The 18,560-nt window shown below is 36.8% G+C and overlaps 1 pseudogene; it reads left to right on the top strand.

The window, feature by feature from the left end:
• Nucleotides 1-1,801: 1,801 nt before the first annotated feature.
• Nucleotides 1,802-13,171, top strand: LOC127432691 (katanin p60 ATPase-containing subunit A-like 2; annotated as a pseudogene).
• Nucleotides 13,172-18,560: the final 5,389 nt, after the last annotated feature.

Below are 18,560 nucleotides of genomic sequence, written 5' to 3'. Positions count from 1 at the left end.
ATTATTATTATTTTATTTTATTTTTTATATGATTAATTTATATACATTGATCAGCGATATTAAAACCGCCTGTCTAATATTGTGTAGGTCCCCCTCATGCTGCCAAAATATCGCCAGCCCACATCTCAGAATAGCATTCTGAAATGATAGTCTCCTCACCACAATTGTACAGAGCGGTTATCTGAGTTACCGTTGACTTTGTCAGTTTGAACCTGTCTGGCCATTCTCAGTTGAACTCTCTCATCAAACAAGGCATTTCCGTCCACAGAACTGCCGCTCACTGGATGTTTTTGTTTTTGGCATCATTTTGAGTAAACTCTAGAGACTGTTGTGTGTGAAAATCCCAGGAGATCAGCAGTTACAGAAATACTCAAATCAGCACGTCTGGCATATTTCTGTTTGCTGTATTATAGAGCACTGCAGGCCAATTGAATAAATGATGCAGCTAAAATTGTGGGTGTGTTGGTTTGGATGTCAGAGTGTGTTTTGTATGTGTGTATTGAGAAGTGTGTGTGTATGTGTAAAAAACAGTGGCATTTAAAGGGTTAAAATCCTGAAAATGAATGAATATTTGGTAGTTATGATCAGGACCGATGTTTGTTAAAAAAATTAGCTCATTGAAAGTGGAAAATTATATTCATATATAATATTATTATGGCAGTTTTTTGATGTGGACATTTTTGTCCTTAAGGACCTCTGAGTACCTTTTTTTTATTGATGCACAAGGGTTAAGCAGGATAACCCAGAGATAAAACCATACACTATGGGTTCTATAAAACAAATGATGGTATTTTCTATGATTTTTATTTATTTATTATGAAATTATGTTTGTTATATAAAAAAATAAAATAAATAAATAGTCGGCACATTTAGAAACTAGAACTATATCATAGTTATTAAAAAAAGGTTGTAACAAATGTCATAGTTTGAATAAAAATGGAGAAGTTTCCTTTAATTTTCCAAATTATTTAAAATGAAACCAAAATACCATTGTTACTACAGATAGCTACAAAAATAAATAAAAACAAATGGCAAATTTAGTTTATTTATATATTTGTTTTATATACACTGATCACAGATTATTTTTCTTCTCAGGATGAACTAAGAACAGAAACGAGGATAAATTTGCTGGTTTTAATTTATCATCATTTACTGGAGAAGGGGTGAGATAAAAAAAAAAAAACTAAAATAACACATTTCAAAGGTTCATGAAGCAATAATAAATACTTTAATAAATGAACTTTCTTCTGACTGCACAGGTCTGTGGATGCAGCGAAAGCATTAGAAAAAGAAAGCAGTTTTGTTTTATGCCATTTTAAGGGCGTGATAATGTTGACCTGGACACCGTTCTCATGGAATATGAGAGTTATTATTTCATAAAGTCTCAGAAATATACAAAACTGAAAAAGAAACTGCCAGGACAAGGTGAGTTTATATATATATATATATATATATATATATATATATGTAATAAAAAATATATAATATAAAAATATTTCTATTTATATTCTATTTTATATTCATTGGTATATTCTATACATTTAATACAATCATTTTATCAATAGTTTTAATATATATTATAATCTATATTAAAAAATATGTGTCTCATATATAATATATATATATATATATATATATATATATATATATATATATATATATATATATATTTAATTTGAGAAAATAATTATAATATTGTGAAATAATGTTTGTTATTGTTCTTAAGAAAATTTATTATTAAGGGTTACCCATTGCTTTGTGCTGCAAAAAGGTCCATATAACTTACTTGTATTCACTATGCATGTGTATCTGTGCTGTTTGCATTCACATCATTCATAAGACATCTTCATCTACCAGTCAGACACTCCCAAGAATCAACTCCATCCAATGTAAATCCAGCAGTGTAAGTCTCTTAAAATCAAATAAACGTTATATAGGGTGAATATTTCCCTTTGATTTTAACAGGAAAAAAAGCTCTTTCCACAGAACAGTCATTCTTATTTTAAAGGATAGATTATAATTTAAACTCTTTATTTCGAGTCCTTAATTACATTTTCCTTATTTTAACAGTTTTGAAATTATTTTTTAACTTTTTTTCTATTCTGGCCTTGTCCACTACCTACACTTTTTTTTAACTTTCCCTCGGTAATGATTTATAAAAAGAGTTAAAATCAGGGAACTTCTACTTTGCACTTTTTTCCTAAGAACTTAGAAAGTCATACATTTTCCAAAACTGCTGTCATTACCATCATGCAAAGCATTTCAGAGAATAATTGAAGTTTTCCCAATTTTTTAAGTTTATATTTGGTTATTTTGTTAAGTGACAGAGAAGAATGTTTCATTTAAGGCAGCAAAGTATCAATCAAAAATTGGAAATGCTACAAATTTTTTAGATTTTTGCATTATAATCTTATAGTAGCTGTATTAACTGGTTAGTATTCGAGAATTGTAATTCAGGAACAAAGTTTCTATTTTCTTTTTTTTTTTTTTTTTTTTAGTTTTAAAGTTAATTGACCCTTATTTAACTTGTTGTTGAGCAAGTCCTAGGCTTATCAAACTTTTTCTCCAAAAAAGTAAAAAACAAATGTCATTACCATCACATGTAATATCAAAAATCACACAGTATACCAAAATCCAATGTTTCATTTTAACATCCTGAACATGAAACACTGAAGAAGTTTCACCATTTGATTAACTTTGCTTAATCTGTCCAGAAAAGTGAGCACCTGTCCCCAGCAGAGGCATCAGAATTTGACCTGAAAGTGTCTCCAATAATCAGGAATGGGACAGAAGAGGGGACACTCATGAGAAAGGTAATTCAGACATTTTTGGCACACTAATTTATAGGCATGAAATAAAATAAAAGCTAAATATGTGTTCTCTATGTTGTATGATATGTTATTAATTGTTTCTTCTCAGGGACATCTGATTGATTACAAAAATCTGATTCAAGATGCAGTTAAAGGTGCCACTAATGAGACTGTCAATATTTTGCCCTGTGCCTCTGATTTCTTGGTAGGTCCACTGATGTTTTCATGGTCAGTTAAGCATTTCTCAATCACAGTGGCACTCTCACACTTAGTTATATAGTCTTGAGAGCTGAATTGTTATACTGTATTTTACTTTTCACAGGAATGTTTGATGAAACAGATCAGTGCCTTCATTGGGATGAATAGTGAAATGAGAGAACTTGCCACTGTTATTGCAGAGTAAGTCAATGTTTATGAAATTCTTTGTTTTGGGGCAGTTTGGAGGAATATTGTGGTGAATATAGTGATCATATAGAATACATATGGAGAGCATCAAGACCATGTCTGAAATGTATTTCACCCCCCAAATCAAAAGAGCCTGATCTCATGAAAATTACGTGACGGAGGCAACACATTATGTGCTTGACTACACGTTTGGCTGCGGTTTTCCTGTGAAATGTCCAGCGGGGGCGCCAAAAGCGAGTGAAATTATGTCGTAATCAGACAAGGTTTTTAAGGTGAATATTGGATGAAGGTTTTAATGAGTAAAACGTACCTCCCCAACCTAAAACTTTAACTTAAACCTAACCAATAGTTATCTGAAATAAAATGAGTAACACAAAACAGACGTCCTCCCTCTTAACCAACACCTAAACCTAACCGATAGTGGTCTAAAAGCACATGCCACATGGAAAGCACATTTTCTGAAGGAACCTCATAATTTCTTGTCGCTTCTATGACACTGTATTCTCAAGTGCAACAACACTGTTTTCATCATCTCATGTCCAACACTCTATCAGGTGAGCTACCACGCAAGCTAATCATGTTGTAGTAAGTGTGTAAATGAAGGTCATAAAAATTAAGAATTTTTCAAATTATGTGTTATAGTAAAAGTGTTTCGATATCATAACATTGCAGTGTGTGAGTAATAGAGTGAAAAATATGTAGGGCTGGCTATTGATACAGATTTCCCGATTCAATTAGATTCCGATTCGCAAGCTCTCGATTCGATTCCGATTCGATTCAATATCGATTCATATGGGTTTATTTCAGTTATAATGTCCTTTTTGCTTATATATAAAATAAATTATCTCCCAGCTAATGCTGTTAATTATACAGGGGACCTTTACACTAGGTACATTAGGAAAATATTAATTTTACTAATTATATTTTGTTACTATATCATCATTTTTGTCACATTTTGGCTTTTTAAAAATGAACAAATCCATGTATTCAATCAATAAATAAGATATTATATTCATATATTATTTTTGTTATAAATTTATTGTTAAATTGCATAATTTGTACTATTTACAAGTATTTATATTAATTTGTTGGACACGTGCAAAAACCGGTACTGTCTCTTTAACAAAAAACGAAATTTCTGTAAACAGCGCCTTTAAATGAGCTCATGTTAACTAGAGAGGACTTGATTGGCTTTACCTCAGTGTGATGCATGATTAGAATTAAATGTTTGTTTTTTGTAGTTGTTGTTGATCAACAGCTGACTGTAAAGTACAGAAAGGGTATTAAAAGAGACATTATTCAATGACAAATGGGTCACGTGGATCTCGTCTTTGGACACACATTACACGGAACAACTTTTACTCTCAACACAATGTGAAAGGATCTCGCTGCTGAACACATCACAACTACACTACACAATTACTGGTGAGTGAAATGCAAACATTTACCAGCCAGTTGCCAAATATATTCACTTTAGTCACATAGCGTGAAATTTGGTTGCAGATGCGAGTGATTAAGAATCGATATCGAGATCTTTCGAATGAAGATCGTGATTAATCTGAAAAACAATATTATATATATATATATATATATATATATATATATATATATATATATATATATATATATATATAATGCACAGTTGTTTTAGCACCTCTAGTGTAAAGAAAAGTAAGCCTATTTTAGGAATTTATTTTGCATTTTGACATTATTTTCACCCAAATTATTGTTACTGTAAAGTTTACAGATGCTTCTGATTTTGTTTGTAATTGTCATTATTCTCAATTACTGTAATACAGTACTGAAAATCATCCTGTCTGGACTTTTGTTGTTGTTAAAATTAGCATAAATTAAAGGAAATACAACAAATACCACCATGATGTATAAATAAGTTACTAAATGAGAATGACAATTATCTTTTGCATTAATGAGAATTGAGATGAAGAAAAAAAAAATAGTGAGATTAAAATTAGAACTGAAAAATATAAATATATATATATATATTGCAGGGGAAAAAAAGTGAATTATTTGGGCCCTAATGTTTTGGAAAATAGCAATAAATGTTCTTGCCCTTAGGGTTATGCAAAATACACAGTAATTTCTTTTGTCTTTCTTTTGATTTTGGGGTGAAATATGACCCGTAAGTGTTCTTTACAGGTATCACTCATTAATACCATAGGACAAAAAGAATATTTCTCTTATTGTTATGTAAAGTATAATGTGAAGTGGAACAACTGGAATATTTCTGTTATTAAAAAAACATACAGTATTGTGCAATTCAAACATATTTATTCAACACTAGAGAGCAGTATACAGTCTTTTATTAGATGGGGTGTGTGTGTGTGTGTGTGTGTGTGTGTGTGTGTGTGTGTGTGTGTGTGTGTGTGTGTGTGTGTGTGTGTGTGCGTGCAAAACAAAAACATACATGCACACAAGGTGGAACATGTATTATTGAAGCACTTCATTTCAACTTTCTCTCCTGTCTCTCTGTAAAGGATATCTATTTACAAAACCCCAACGTGCGCTGGGACAACATTATAGGCCTAGAGGCGGCCAAGCGATTAGTCAAAGCTGTCGTCTACCCTATTAAGGTGCTTGGCTGCTAAACACTTTGGTATTTCTCAAGCTGCCGCCTGCCTTCGATTCTGAATATATCTCCACTAAAGGCTAGAGCAAAGCCAGGCACAAGGTTATTTCTTAAGTTGACAAGTAATCTATAGCTGAATACCATCCAGCCTAACCGCTCTCATATCCGGCTCATCCCTAGCCTCAATGGTGATGACTAAAAATCCACAATACGCCCCTGAAGACGAGGAAATGTAAACATTATTTGTCTTCTCTGCCTCAACCATTTGTATGGAGGTTTTCGACATGCAGAATGGTGTAGAATTTCTGCTTGCACAAGTTGTTTTGGACTGGTGTTTGTAGTGCATGAAGCAAGTTTTCTGTAGCTCAATTGATAGAGTGTGCTGCAAGCAATGCCAAGGTTATGGGTTTGATTCACAGGTAACACAAAAACTGATCAAATGTATACATTCAATGCACTATAATTCGATTTGAATAAAGCTTCAGCCAAATGCATATATGTAAATGTAAAACAGCAAGAATTGTGTTTTGCATATTTAAATAAAATTATGTTAAAAGAATTTCAGTTTTGTCAATAGTAGGGCTTTTCACATATTAGATGAAATGTGGGTTATTAAAGTGGCGTTTGACAGTCAATAGGTTAATTAGAATATTACTTGCTGGTATTCACTTTGACTTGAGATCAAACTAAAACATTGTCTATACTCTAGAGACTAGAATATCATAGAGACTTAAAGGTTGGCCAATATGCAACCACCTAGCAATGACCCAGAACACCCTAGCAGCCACCTAACAATGCCCTTGCATCCGCCTAGCAAACACACAGAACATCGTAGCAATGCCCTAGCAACTAATCAGAACACCCTTGCATCAGCCTAGTAACCACACACAACACCATAACAACTGCCTAGCAACCACCCAGAACACACTGTCAATGCACTAGCTACCACCCAGATCACAATATCAACCTAGCAACACCCTAGTAACCACCCAGAACACCTAAGTAACTACCAAGCAACATCCAAACCAACTAATCAGGACACCCTTGCATCTGCCTAGCAACCACACAGAACATCCTTACAACTGCCTAGCAACCACACAGAACACCTTATCAGTACAATATCTACCAGCCAGATCCCAATAGCAACCGGCAAGAAACACTCTAGTAACCACCCAGAAAACTGTTGCACCCAACCAGCAACACCATTCCAACTAAAGTCCAAAGTATACTTAGGTTTTGACGTGAACGCTTAATGTATGCGTTTAGTGGAATGCTAGCCTTCCAAAATATACTTCATATGACTGCACGCCTACACAGGCGGTTGGCACATGCACGATACAACTGCTATGAGATACTTGACTTTTTCTCTTCAAGAGTTTAGACCCATAAAGATGTTGTGGCATGGGGGGCATGGTCATGTGTCGGTCTGCCGGAGAGGGAGAGCAGTAAGGCTCGTCACCTGTCTCTCATTATAGTGATGGCGGAGGGAGACCTAAAAGGCATGCCATCAGAGAGGGGAGAGAGAGTGACCAGAAAGCACAACAGCCAGAGTGTCTGAGAGTGTGCTAAATTTGTATTACCTTTATGTTTATAATGACGGTTACCGTCGTGCATGTGTGAAAAACTGCTAATTAAAGAACTGACCTTGAACCTGCTTCGTTGTCTCCTGACTCCTCCATTGCCCCGAACTAAGAACCTTTCTACAGGTGTCTTTATATTTCTTCAGACTAGAGCTATACAAACGCAGGTATCTCCTAACTTCCTCAAACATGCGCTACTGGTGTGCACATCCACTGTTATTGTTTCTGCCTTAGTCTCCTGTTGTTTACCGGTGATTACATCTTCTTCTAGCTCTTCTTCGTAACAGCAAAGTCTCAATTGTGAGTGTTGCCTCCTTGTGGACCCACTAATTAGTGCAAATAATTCAAGGCGCATGCACATTCTGCACGTTCAGGGTACGCGCAATTAGAAAATTCAGGCCGCACATGTTCACTGCCCGAGCACTCTTCTGATGACGAAATGTATATACGCATTCGCGTCTGACCGAAGTATACTTTGGGCTTAATGAGAACACCCTTGCATCTGCCTAGCAGCCTCTCTCAACACCCTAACAACTGTATAGCAATCACCCACTATCAACGCACTAGCTACCAACCAGATCACATAGCAACCACCTATCAACACTCCAGTAACCACCTTTTCAATGCACTAGTTACCACCCAACAACACCCAAGGAACTAAGCAGAACACCCTTGCAATGCACTAGTTACCACCCAGAACACCCTAGTGGCCACATAACAATGCCATAGTAATCACATAGCAATTACCAAGAACACCCTTACATCTGTCTAGCGACCACCCACAGCACTCTATCGAAGCACTAGCTACCACTCAGATCACTATAACAATCACCTATTGACGCCCAAGTAAATACCCAGAAAACCCTAGCAACTGCCTGGAAACCACCCAGAACACCCAATCAATACACTAGCTACCACCCAGATCACCATAGCAATGCCCTAGTAACCACCAAGCAACACTGTAGAAACTAACCAGAACACTGTTGCAGCTGCCTAGCAACCACACAGAACACACTTTTAATGCACACCCTATCAGTGCACTAGCGACCACCCAGACTAAATAGCAACCACCTATCAATGCCCCAGTAACCACCCAGAACACTCACGCATCTACCCAGCAACACCCTAGCAAATGCCTAGCAACCACCCAGAACACCCTATCAATGCATTAGTGACCACCAAGATAAAATAGCAATCACCTATCAACGCCCCACTAACCACCCAGAACACTCACGCAACCACCCAGCAACACCCAAGTAACTATCCAGAACACCCTTTCAATGCATTAGCTACCACCCAGATCACCACAGCAATGCCCTATTTACCATCCAACAACACTCTAGCAACTAACCAGAACACTGTTGCATCTGCCTAGCAACCACACAGAACACACTTGCAGCTGTTTAGCAACCACTCAGAAAACCCTATCAATGCACTAGTGACCACCCAGATCTAATAGCAACCACCTATCAATGCCCCAGTAACCACCCAGCAACACCCTAACAACTGTAACTCAACCACTCAGAACACACCATCAATGCACTAGCGACCACCCAGATTATATAGCCACCGCCTATCAATGCCCCAGTAACCACCCAGAACACCCTAGTGGCCACCTAACAATGCCCTAGCAATTGTCTATCAACTACCAAGTACACCCTTACATCTTTCTAGCGACCACCCAGAACACTATAGCAATCACCTATGGATGCCCTAGTAAATACCCAGAAAACCCTAGCAACTGCCTAGAAACCACCCAGAACAGTGTATCAATGCACTAGTTATCACCTGGATTACCATAGCAACCACCTAGCAATGTGCTAAAACAATCTCTGAATAGCAACGACCTATAGAAAAAATAGAAATCTAGTTCTAGTGCTGATAATGGACATTTTCAGTTTATTACAAAAGACTGTTTTTGGACAATTTTCTTCTCTCTTTTCAGTATCCTCAATTGTTCACTGGAATTCTGTCACATTGGAAGAGTTTACTCCTACAGTGCATCTGGAAAGTATTCACAGCGCTTCACTTTTTCCACATTTTGTTATGTTACAGCCTTATTCCAAAATGGATTAAATGCATTATTTTCCTCAAAATTCTACAAACAATACCCTATAATGACAATGTGAAAGAAGTTTGTTTGAAATCTTTGCAAATTTATAAAAAATAAAAAATGAAAAAAATCACATGTACATAAGTATTCACAGCCTTTGCCATGACACTCAAAATTGAGCTTAGGTGCATCCTGTTTCCATTGATCATCCTTGAAATGTTTCTACAACTTTATTGGAGTCCACCTGTGGTAAATTCAGTTGATTGGACATGATTTGGAAAGGCACACACCTGTCTATATAAGGTCCCACAGTTAACAGTGCATGTCAGAGCACAAACCAAGCCATGAAGTCCAAGGAATTGTCTGTAGACCTTCGAGACAGGATTGTATCGAGGCACAGATCTGGGGAAGGGTACAGAAAAATTTCTGCAGAATTGAAGGTCCAATGAGCACAGTGGCCTCCATCATCTGTAAATGGAAGAAGTTTGGAACCAGCAGGACTCTTCCTAGAGCTGGCCGCCTGGCCAAACTGAGCGATCGGGGGAGAAGGGCCTTAGTCAGGGAGGTGACCAAGAACCCGATGGTCACTCTGACAGAGCTCCAGCATTTCTCTGTGGAGAGAGGAGAACCTTCCAGAAGAACAACCATCTCTGCAGCACTCCACCAATCAGGCCTGTATGGTAGAGTGGCCAGATGGAAGCCACTCCTCAGTAAAAGGCACATGACAGCCCACCTGGAGTTTGCCAAAAGGCACCTGAAGGACTCTCAGACCATGAGAAACAAAGATTGAACTCTTTGGCCTGAATGGCAAGCATCATGTCTGGAGGAAACCAGGCACCGCTCATCACCTGGCCAATACCATCCCTACAGTGAAGCATGGTGGTGGCAGCATCATGCTGTGGGGATGTTTTTCAGCGGCAGGAACTGGAAGACTAGTCAGGATCGAGGGAAAGATGAATGCAGCAATGTACAGAGACATCCTTGATGAAAACCTGCTCCAGAGCACTCTGGACCTCAGACTAGGGTGAAGGTTCATCTTCCAACAGGACAACGACCCTAAGCACACAGCCAAGATAACAAAGGAGTGGCTACGGGACAACTCTGTGAATGTCCTTGAGTGGCCCAGCCAGAGCCCAGACTTGAACCCGATTGAACATCTCTGGAGAGATCTGAAAATGGCTGTGCACCAACACTCCCCATCCAACCTGATGGAGCTTGAGAGGTCCTGCAAAGAAGAATGGGAGAAACTGCCCAAAAATAATAATTAATAATTAATTATTTTAATAAAAATTATTTTATTAAATAAATATTTATTTATAAATAGGTGTGCCAAGCTTGTAGCATCATACTCAAAAAGACTTGAGGCTGTAATTTGTGCCGAAGGTGCTTCAACAAAGTATTGAGCAAAGGCTGTGAATACTTATGTACATGTGATTATTTATTTTATTTTATTTATTTTATTTTTTTTGCGAAGATTTCAAACAAACTACTTTCACGTTGTCATTATGGTGTATTGTTTGTAGAATTTTAAGGAAAATAATGAATTTAATCCATTTTGGAATAAGGCTGTAACATAACAAAATGTGGAAAAAGTGAAGTGCTGTGAATACTTTCCGGATGCACTGTATATGGTCCACCAAGTGTGACCTCTCTGTGCTCAGTTTTATTTAAGATATTTATGCGTTCACCCCTTATATAAAATATATCTGATTCCTTGTGCTTTAATGAAGTACTTTCCCACATTCTCTTATAAAATCAGGCACAGGGAAACCATGCTGGCCAAAGCAGTGGCCACGTTTTTCAACATCTCTGCATCCAGCATTGTGAGCAAGTGGAGAGGAGACTCTGAGAAGTTAGTTTGGGTCAGTGAAATAATCAGGAAAAACATTACAGCTTTGTGTTTTATTGTTTTCTGAAATGTGACCATCATGGGCCAAGAAGGTTGCTCAATGGAACACCATCTTCCTGGATGAGCTGGAGTCAGTGATGGGCAGGTGAGGGGTTGGCCAAGGGTGAGAGAGTGACTGTATTTAATACTTTAGGGTCAGGGGTTTGTTTGAATCCCTAATCCTAAGTAAGAGCAACGGTCATAGTTGCACCATACAATTTATGACTTGTTACTTTACGGCTGGTCTTTAAGGAGGTGAACATGAGGGCAGTAGAAGGATGAAGACAGAGTTAATGGTTCAGATGGATGGACTGGCATGATCTAACAACCTTGTATTCATGCTGGCTGCCTCAAACTTACCCTGGTGAGGAGTGATCATGAGTAGACTAGATTGCTACCATAGGTTATGGCTGTGATTATAATTTCTCTTCTCTCTACAGGGAGTTGGATCATGCCATGCTGAGGAGGCTGGAGAAATGGATGCTGGTGAGTCTGCCATCTGCCACTGCTAGACAGGTCATGATCAGCCACTGGCTTCCTCCGGTCAACAACACAGGGGTGGTGGAATTGTGTACAAAGCTGGACTATGACAGGCTGGCACAGGTGAGAGAGCAGATATAGTAGAGATACACTCATAGAGCATATTATTAAGTACACCTGTACACCTACTTATTCATGTGATTATCTAATCAGTCAATCCTGTGGTAGCAGTGCAATGCATAACATCATGCAGATATAGACGAGGAACCTCAGTTAATGTTCACATCAACCATCAGAATGGGGAAAAAATGTGTTTTCAACCATGGCATGATTTTTGGTGCCAGACAGGCTGGTTTGAGTATTTCTGTAACTGCTGATCTCCCGGGATTTTCATGCACAACAGTCTCTAGAGTTTACTCAGAACAGTGCGAATAACAAAAAACGTCCAGTGAGCAGCAGTTCTGCAGACAGAAACACCTTGTTGATGAGAGGTCAATGGAGAATGTCCAGACCGGTTCGAGCTGACAGAAAGGCTACAGTAACTCAGATAACCACTCTGTACAATTGTAGTGAGCAAAATAGCATCTCAGAATGCACACGATGTCGGACTTTGAAGCGGATGGGCTACAACAGCAGAAGACCACGTCAGGTTCCACTTCTGTCAGCCAAGAACAGAACAAAGCATTTCCATCTGCAGAACTACCGCTCGCTGGATGTTTTTGGTTTTTGGCACCATTCTGAATAAACTCTAGAGACTATTGTGCTTGAAAATCCCAGGAGATCAGCAGTTACAGAAATACTAAAACCAGCCTATCTAGTTGAAAATTTTTCCCCATTCTGATAGTTGATGTGAACATAAACTGAAGCTCCTGACTCATATCTGCATGATTTTATGCATTGCACTGCTGCCACACGATTGGCTGATTAGATAATTGAATGAATAAGTAGGTGTACAGGTGTATCTAATAAAGTGGTCACTGAGTGTATACAGGTATTTTGACTTGATATTACAGGAGACTCATGGTTACGTGGGGTCAGATATCAGATTAGTGTGTAAGGAAGCCGCTATGAGACCTGTGCGAAAAATGTTCGACACCCTTGAAAATCACATTGAAGGTAAAAAAAATATGCCACAGCCCAGTCTGAACGACATAAAACTTGCTGTTTCATCATGAAATCCTGTTTCAACAACAATTCACAGAATGCATCACACCGTGTATCTTCACAGGTCAGTCCAATATGCCGGTTATTGAACTAGAAACTGTGACCACAGCAGATTTCCTGGAGGTGATTGCTCACACTAAACCATCAGCCAGACACCTGACGGATAGATTTTCCGCCTGGGAGAAAGAGTACGAGCCTGTCTGAGGCAACATCATCTCAGTAACACATGGACTGTTATTACAACTACATGAATTTATAATGCACATCTACCAACTCTATTTTATGAGGTGATTGTGTGTTCTGTTGTATTTGTTCACTGTCTGTAAAGCAAACCTTTTGGATGGATTTCTAAAGAGAAAATATGACTGCAAGCACCTGCACTGAGGATGAGCATATTAAAAAACAATTTCAAAATAGTTTTCCATCCTGTTTACTTTTACTATTTAAATTAATTACACTTCTAATGTGCATGTACAGACATTATAGGTGCTTTTTTTTTTTTTTTTTTTTTTGCGGTCGATACTACAACTGCACCATCATGCAAATGTTTTTGGTTTCCAGCGTCACTGAAGAAATGCCTTATTCGCAGGCGTAATTGTCCTCTACAGTTAATTTATTCTGCAGCTGAAAGTGTCCAATAATAGGAGGGTTATAGAGTTTTAGTATTCGCTGGTCATGTGATTTCTACATGGCAACCACCATGGTGAAGACCATCCTTATGTTAAATAAAACAGCTTTTCTAAGCTACTGATATGACTGGATTCTTCATGTCAACATGTTGTTCAACTGTTTTTTCACAAGTACTTATTTATTTAGGGGTAAAACTATTTTAAGTGCAACAAAAATACATGATTAACGTCATAATTCCAAGAGATTGACTAAGTGTCTTAGATGGGTATGGGTACAAACAAAAGAACAATATATTTATATTTTGCAATTCAAATGCATCTTGTAAATACTTTTGCCCAAGGCTGTAGTAGGATTCATATTCAGCCAGGGACATTTAATGTCCAGGGGGGTGAGCATGATAACAATAAAATGAGAACATTACTAGAAATTATTAGCAATTACTAGAAAATGATAAGCTCTCCATGCCTTTATACCACATATGGCACTTACATTTCTGTTAAATCACTTAGATTTAGCCTTCTGGCATAAGATTTCATTGCATTTGTTGTAAAAAAAAAAAAAAAAAATATATATATATATATATATATATATATATATATATATATATATATATAACAGAATTTTAATGTCAAGTGTATTTTAAAGTCTATAGGCAAGTAATAACACTATAGAACTGTAACTGTGCATAAATATTTCTAGGTGTAAGCACTCACAGTTCAAATTTTCAGAGCTTTATATTTTAGGCATTTAAATTAACATAGCAACAGATCCGGTGAAAATGTGTGCAGCAATGAAATGCTCAAGAAACTTACTGAAGGTTGAGTGATTGACTTTACATTTCTACATGCCATAAAAAATAAAAAATAAAGCAAATTCCAATAGCAAGAGTAACAAATCTGTACTTTTCTTTTACTTGGGATATAAATGTTTTGGACATTTAGGCAATATGGTCTCTTTAAGAAGAGCGGGCTTGAGTGCATAATACAATATTGAAGGCACTCTGCGCAGTTAGTTTTGTTGAATTTAATTTTTGAGAGCTGTAAAGTTCCTGTATTGATTTACTTTAAGTATTCTTTTATTTTGTGAAAATAAAGAATATTGTTATTGGCTGGGTTTCCCCAAGCACTTAGTAGAACGTTACTAGGATTTAAAGGGATATTTCACCCAAAAATTACAGTTATCTCATAATTTGCTCACCCTCATGCCATCCCAGATTTGTATGACTTTCTTTTGCTGAACACAAAGGTTTTTAGAAGAATATTTTAGCTCTGTTGTAGAGGTCTACACAGGCCTTAAAATGAAACCCCAACCTGTACCCGAGACCATGAGCTGGGACTCTACCCGGCCCGAACTCATTCACTATCTTTATCATTTCTTCTCCTAGCAAGTACTGTTGCAATAGGCTGTATTATATGTAAGCATATATGCAACATTAGTAACAGTATTGAAACAGTAAACATATTCAGTTTTAATAAGCACAGCAGCCCCTCAGTAGGCTACACTAGAGCAGAAGGGAAAAAAAAGCATTGCCTTACCGTTTATGTGCTGAAACTTTGCTTGGTGCAGAACAATCTGGAATAACATGAAACAATGCAATAGTCCCTCTTTATAGCCTGACCTTGTTCAGAATGTTGAATCTTAGTGACACCTAGACACCTAAACAATCTAGATGCAGCACAAAGAATGAAAGAGCGCAGGTGTCTGGACATGTGTTTTTGAAAATTGTAAATTCTTTTTAACTCGACACGGTGTTTAAAAAGTGCTGGTCCCGCGCGTGATGCTGAAGAAACAGCGAGACGTGGTGCAACAGTCAAAGACATTCGTCCAGCATGTGTTTATATAGGAAAACAATGGGAAACAAAGAAAGCAAGTCATACATATCTGGATGGCTTGAGGGTGAGTAAATGATGAGAGAATTTTCATTTTTGGGTGAACTATAGTAGTACTTAATCTCTACGGCATGTTTCCCAAAAGCATTGTTATCTAAGTAGTATGTAAAAACATTCGTAATTAACGAGAGCTTTGAGCCGATTTAAGTCCATTAAGTGCAACTTAAACATATCTTTATCGCATCTTTCACAGTTTATCAGAGACAAAGGGACATTTAATAAATTATATTAATATATTTTGATCATTGGAAAGCTATTGTACACTATTTCAGACTAACACTGAACAGTTAGCAGTAAAAAGTATGAATGTGCACTTTCAAATCAACACATGCTAAACATTCTTCAAAGTACCTTCCAAAATTTTTTTTTTTTATTTTTTATTTTTGCTTATTTTTAAGATTTACACGTTTCAATTTCATAACTAAATTTCTTCAAAATGAATTGTGTAATCTTTAACAAAATTAAATTAATAAAAACTTTAATTTATTCAGGTTTTATTCATTTAATTTTGTGAAAAGATTACACAAATCAATTTGGTGGAATGTTGTAATGAAATTGAAAAATGTACAGTATACAACAGAAGTGAATACACCCCTGTGCAATATCACTTAAATGTCAAATTATTCAAAACTGTATCACCTCTCAATAATTGCATTATTTCTAAGTTGACAAGTAGAGTATATCCTCTTATGAACAATCAAAAACAAATACTTTAGAAAGACTACATTGAAAATACAGGCCCCAAAGTAGAAACTATGCAATTATTCAGAGGTGATACAATTTTGAATAATCTGACATTTAAGTGATATTGCACAGGGGTGTACTCACTTCTGTTGTATACTGTAAATCTTAAAAATAGGCTAAAATATATTTTATTTTTTAATGTATTATAAAGGGCTATGGACTTAATATACCACTTTTTCGTCTTTCTTTCTGTAGCGATTGATCCGGTCTATAAAGATGGGTACTGTATATCGCATAGTAATTAAAGGTGAAAGTAATGTTAAACCTTTATTATGTAACACAGATGAAGCCAATATATTTACATATTTCCAGATCAACTTGATTACTGAACCCAATCCACATTAATCCGTTTTTGTTTGAAAACACCTTTTTCCAGAGTATGCAGTATAAGCGTGTGTTTTCGATTCACTTCATTTTCAGTGAAGGAAAATGCAGTTCCAATGTGGATAAGATGCATAAATGTAGCAAAATCAATGCATTTTCAGATGAAAACCTATTAGTTTGGACGTGGCCTAAAAAGAACCATTAACACTATTTTGTTTTGTTTAGTTTTAAACTCAGCTTTCAGAATATTCAGAGGTGTTCAACTTGAACAGTATATGATTGACAGCATCTGGAAAGGTGGAGGGTTAATTTTATCTTCATCACCCGATCTGTATTTACCTGCATAATAAAAATGGATTACTCTTACAAGCAAGTAATACTGTATATTAGACTAGATTACATTCAACTTGTCACTGTGCAAAGTACAAGTACAAGGCAAATTAAAATACAGTTAGCATTAGAGGTTGACTGATACATCAGTTTTAGTTGCCTCTTGGAACTATCGGTTATCCGCACAAATCAAAGCCAATAGTTACCGATAGATTTCTTTATTATTCCTTTATATAAGAGGTTTTATTGTTAAATAGATTAACATTAATCATAAGTTCATGTTAATTTTCCTGTTAATTTTGACAGACAGTGTCACTAGAGAAAAAGGAAAAAGTCTGTTTTTATTATAGGAAAGCTGATGATCTATTGATGAATGATGATCTACTGTTGATGAATTACTGCTCATACAGTATTTATTAGCCTATATGACAATGTTTACTTTATAGTATTAATATTGTAATACATTGTAGATAATTGTAAGAGTGTATGTTTTGTTTTCCTTATGTGTTTGTGTGAGCTGGGAGCACAGACTTTTCAAAATAAGAGTCCCCGGTGTATTTTAAGGCTTATTTAAAGATGGACCAAATCTTATTTTTTGTTTTATGGTTATTATTGGGTTTTTGTTGCAAAATAAACTGCATCTGGGATTTTATTCATTTTGTATTCCTATAGCCTCTATGTCTGTGCTTTTTCATGCCAAAATAGCTGATACCTGAAAGAATCCATGGTGTCAGTTACATAGTCAGGATAGCCGTTTCCTGCAGCCACAAAACACCCCCATAACAGGACTGACCCACCTCCATGCTTGACTGTGGGGATGGTGTCGTTCTTGTCATTACCTTGTCATCTTACTCCAGACGTACTGCTGACCCATGGGTCTAAAACTCATTTTCAGTTTAGTGTCATACATCTATAAAACCTTCTTCCAAGACTCCACAGGTCTTTCCTAATTACTTCTTGAATATGCAGTCAACTGGAGTCAACATTTCCCTTGGTGAAGTTTTGCTTTCTTTTTTACATACATACATACATAGAGTCCAAGACCTCTATGTATGTATGTATGTATGTGTGTGTGTATATATATATATATATATATATATATATATATATATATATATATATATATATATATATATATACACTGGCGGCCAATAGTTTGGAATAATGTACAGATTTTGCTGTTTCGGAAGGAAATCGTTACTTTCATTCACCAAAGTGGCATTCAACTGATCACAAAGTATAGTCAGGACATTACTAATGTGAAAAACAGCACCATCACTATTTGAAAAATGTCATTTTTGATCAAATCTAGACAGGCCCCATTTCCAGCAGCCATCACTCCAACACCTTATCCTTTTTTTAATCCCCTTTTTCTCCAATTTGGAATGCCCAATTCCCACTACTTAGTAGGTCCTTGTGGTGGCGCGGTTACTCAATCCGGGTGGCAGAGGACAAGTCTCAGTTGCCTCTGCTTCTGAGACAGTCAATCCGCGCATCTTATCACGTGGCTCGCCGTGCATGACACCGCGGAGACTCACAGCATGGGAGGCTCATGCTATTCTCCGCGATCCACGCACAACTTACCACGCACCCCGTTGAGAGCGAGAACCACTAATCGCGACCACGAGGAGGTTACTCCATGTGATTTAACCCTCCTTAGCAACCGGGCCAATTTG

This window comes from Myxocyprinus asiaticus, chromosome 42, assembly GCF_019703515.2.
Source record: "Myxocyprinus asiaticus isolate MX2 ecotype Aquarium Trade chromosome 42, UBuf_Myxa_2, whole genome shotgun sequence".
NCBI classification, from domain to species: Eukaryota; Metazoa; Chordata; class Actinopteri; order Cypriniformes; family Catostomidae; genus Myxocyprinus; species Myxocyprinus asiaticus.
This window is presented reverse-complemented; position numbering and strand designations above follow the sequence as displayed.